Source organism: Arachis hypogaea, chromosome 11, assembly GCF_003086295.3.
Source record: "Arachis hypogaea cultivar Tifrunner chromosome 11, arahy.Tifrunner.gnm2.J5K5, whole genome shotgun sequence".
NCBI lineage: Eukaryota > Viridiplantae > Streptophyta > Magnoliopsida > Fabales > Fabaceae > Arachis > Arachis hypogaea.
The window spans coordinates 17397994-17402641 of NC_092046.1; positions in this window are offsets into that span (position 1 = coordinate 17397994).

The window sequence follows — 4648 nt, forward strand, 5'->3', positions numbered from 1 at the left end:
AATTTAAAAATACTATAATAGACATAAACGCAAACATTAAATTTGAAAATTAGTTAACATATAAGGTTATATTAGACTTTTAAATTTTGAAAAGCACAAGCCAATTTTGAAAAGCTCTATCCTAGGTGCTTTCAAAAGTGCCCCGATCTTTTAAAAGCTACAAGCACAAGCACATCATCTTTTTTATTTACCAAACACAAAATAAGGAGCTTGAGCTTTTAAAAAGCACAAGCACCTCTTCAAAAAGCTTTACCAAACCAAGTCTAAATGTTATTTGCTAATCAGCCATATTGATGTGTGTAGCTGAATTGTTGTTAGTTGGACTTTTCTTTTAATATAGAATATAATTAAGAATTTACTACATTAAATATTACAAATGATATTTTTTATTTATGCTATAGAAAAAAATGAGAAATGTTACCTATTCAAATCATTTTATAAATCAAGTTTAATCAAGTTAAAGAATTAAATTTAAAAAAATGCTTGTCATAATTAATTTTTGTTATATTAGACAAATTTAGTTGAATTTGATTAATAAAAAGATTTGAAATATATACTTGGTAGGTTTCCTCTCCTTTTTTTTTTTTGGCCAGACCTCTCCTCTTGAATCAATTCTTCTATCAAGTTTTTTTCTGGCGCAAGAATATGTTACCATATATTAAAATTAAAAAAGAAGAGAAAGATAAACTTGATTTCATCCCCTTAATTTCTTCATATTTTGTCCAAAACATTTCGTCATTTTGTGCAAGATGGACTTGTTTCTCTTCGTTACTCTAACATCACTTGGTATTCTTATTCTATTCTTCTTCTTCCGTACTTCCCCCCCCTTCAAACTTGCCTATAGATTTGGCTTGAAATTTATGTGACTCCCATCTTGTGTCATTATTCTCTACTTCCCCTTCACCAATTCCATGTTTTTTCTTCACAAACACCCTCTTTGAGTACCATTTCCTGGTTACCTTTCTTCTCTCCATACTCCATGATCCACCGTACTTGTCCAATCTTGACAATGCTAAGTCATGAGAAGCTTCAGCCGCACGCTTCTGCTCAGCCGAAACCGCCACAAGCGAATTCACCTTCGAGTATTTCCGCTTCGCCCTTCTCGTAAGGACGAAGTAGTCTTCTCGGGTGACTACTACTCCGTCCGTACGACTTTCCGAGTGATAGACGTGCTGCTGAACAGCATTGGCGCTGGATTCTTCCAAAGCTTGGAACTCTAGCGTCGTGGCTCGAATCGCGAGCCGCAACGCCTTGATCTTCTGCTTCCTTAAGTGTACAATTCGCTGTAGCTTTTCCCTTTCTTGTTTCTCTTTTGTTACGCCAACCTTGATGTCTTCGATTTCGTGGCGTATTTGAGTCAGAGCAAGTTTGATTTCTTGGATCGTTGACTCTGTCTTGAGTTGGTCTTCTCTTTTCCATTTGATGCTACTTTTTGTGCTCTCCAGCTGTGATTCCAACTCTGAGACTGCAGTTTTTGATGCCTTTGAAGTTTGCTGAGCTTCTGCAAGATTGGATTTCTGCTTCTCGAGTTCGTCAATCAGAGGCTTGGAATCCAGCCAGGATTGGATTGCTCTTTCTTTGGCTATTATGAGCTCTTCTTTTGCCTTCGCCAGTTCTGCTTTCACCGCCTCCATAGCAATAATAATTCTTTGGCGCTTTTTTCCTTGTTTGACTCCCCTGATTGTGATTGTGATTTTATAATCTAAAAAGTTTAATCACTTGAAAAGTTCTATAGTTACGCATTATATTGATCTCTTTTTATACATGAAGAATCTTATGGTGTGAATAAGTTCCACATGATGAGGCGACAACAGTGGATGCGTGGAAATTGTTTGGTGGTTTTGTGAGGTTCTGTTGATAGAAGTATATTAATGTGGGATTACCTAGGAAGGCTATTGTTTACACCGGTTACCTTGATGGCTTCGTCGTGTATGTATGTAAATACTCGGCACTGTGATTATTCTCTGCCAACGTTAGTGTGTCTCTGGTTTGTAACTTCTCTGAATTATGAGAAAAGATCCTATTGAATAAAATAAAGAAAATAGGCAAAGTACAGGAAAACAATGAAAATTTTGAATAATGTGAACAATAAAAAAAAATAGGGTTTTAGTGGAATTGAGTAATTTGAAGGTGAAATACTTTTTTATTCTATTGGACCAAATTTATAGTTCATTATTTACATTATTCATAGAAGTCATTGTCTATCTAACAAAATTGAAATAGAATAAAATAACATCATTAATAAGAGCCAATTTTTTTGAATTCGCTATATGAATATATGAATATGAATTTAACTATAATACTTTAGGGAATTACACCTTTAGCGCTAAAAGAAAATAAATACAATAGTATCGATGTCATACCAGACAAATTAAAGCATTAACTAGAAATTAGAAACCACAAGGACAATTATATATGGGTGATGTTAAGATAAGTATATGATGTGGATGACCATTAATATAAGCGGCTTAGTTTTCTCATATTGAAAGAAGTAAGTTACGACAAAACAATATTTATGAAGTTTGAAAAGTGAAACCTTGTATGCCTATAAAAGCATGTATGGGGTAAAAAGAATATACTACTACAATCAATAACAATTCTCTAAAACTTTTTCTTTTTCTTTCTTTCATACGTTACTACATATATATATATATATGAATCATCTCTTTTATATTGAGATAGTAATTGTGGTGAATATTACTACTAGAGTTATCTAATTATATTTTACATTTTGTATTTGTTACCTCTTTCTTATTTATTTATTTGGTTATTTTACAACACGTTATCAGCACGAAACTCTAACGATATTTCAGGAAGACTTCAGGTAACAAATTTTTATTATGTCGAAGTTCTTTCATCTTGAATATAATGCTTTTGATATATCTGGAAACAATTATTTATCATGGATATTATATGCTAAAATCCATCTTAATTCAATGGATCTTAGAGATACCATTAAAGCTGAAAATAATACATCCCAGAAGGATATAGCCAAAGCCATAATTTTCCTTCGTCGTCATCTTGACGTATGATAGACAAATGAATATCCCACATTAAAAGATCCTGTAGATCTGTGGAAAGACCTTGAAGAAAGGTACAACCATCAAAAGACGGTGATACTTCCTCAAGCCCGATATGTTAGAAAAAATTTTCTCGACCTTCCATGCCTCGAATGTGCTCCTGCAGCAGCAGTATCGAGAAAAAGAATATTCTGAGTTAATTTCTTGCCTTTTTGTTGCTGAACGCAACAATGAGTTACTTTTGAGAAATCATGAAGCGCGCCCTGCTGGTGCCGCCCCATTTCCTGAAGCAAATGCGGCAAATTATAATTCCAGAAGAGGTAAATGACAAGATTTTGATAACAAGAAAAATCATGGAAGGAAAAGAAATTATGTTCATAAGAAAGGATCTCACCAGAAGTAGGATAAAGAAAGAAACATTGGGCAAAGTAAATCAATTGAGGATAAATACTTCCGTTGTGGTGGAAAGGGCCATTGGTCACGTACCTGTCGTACCCCAAGGCACTAGTTGATCTTTATCAAGCATCCTTGGAAAAGGATGACAAAGGAAAGGAAACAAATTTTGTTTCAAATGATGAAGATTCCACCACTCATTATGATGTATCTAATTTCTTTAAGGATTCGGAAGGAAATATTGGCTATTTGATCAATGATGAAATAGTTTGATATGTATATTATGTTTGTTAAGTATTCATGTGAATAATTTTACTATGCATGTACTTCTACTCATTTTATTATTATTATTATTATTATTATTATTATTATTATTATTATTATTATTATTATTATTATTATCATTTGTCTTTGAAGAAAAATGGTAAGGACATATTCTGAAGATATTTACCTTGCGGATAGTGCAAGTTCGCACACTATTCTTAAAAGTGATATATATTTTACCCATCTTGTGCTAAAAGAAGAATATGTTAATACTATTATTGACTCAGGTAATGTGATAGAAGGCTCCGGAAGAATATGTTAATGCACTATTATCTACCAAGTCTTTGAGGAACTTGTTGAGTTTCAAAGATATTCGCCGAAATGGATATCATATTGAAACAATGAATGAGGAAAATCATGAGTATTTATGTATCACAACTCATGATTTAAATAAAAAGGTTATATTAGAAAAGTTACCCTCACTTTCATCTGGATTGTATTATACCAAGATTAGTGCAATTGAATCACATGCCATTGTAAACCAGAAGTTTATTAGCCCAAATGAATTCATAACTTGGCATGATAGATTGGGTCATCCGGGAACAACCATGATGAGGAGAATTATTGAAAACTCTCATGGACATTCACTAAAGAACCAGAAGATTCTTAAATCTAGTGAATTTTGTTGTGCTGCATGTTCTCAAGGGAAGTTAATTTTAAGGCCATCACCAGTAAAGATTGGATTTGAGTCCCCTAAATTCCTAGAAAGGATTCAAGGTGATATATGTGGACCTATTTATCCACCATGTGGATCTTTTAGATATTTTATGGTCCTAATAGACGCATCTTCGAGATGGTCACATGTGTGCTTATTGTCTTCTCGCAACCTAGCGTTTGCGAGATTACTGACTTAAATTATTCGATTAAAAACACAATTTCCGGAAAATCCAATCAAAGCAATTCATCTTGAT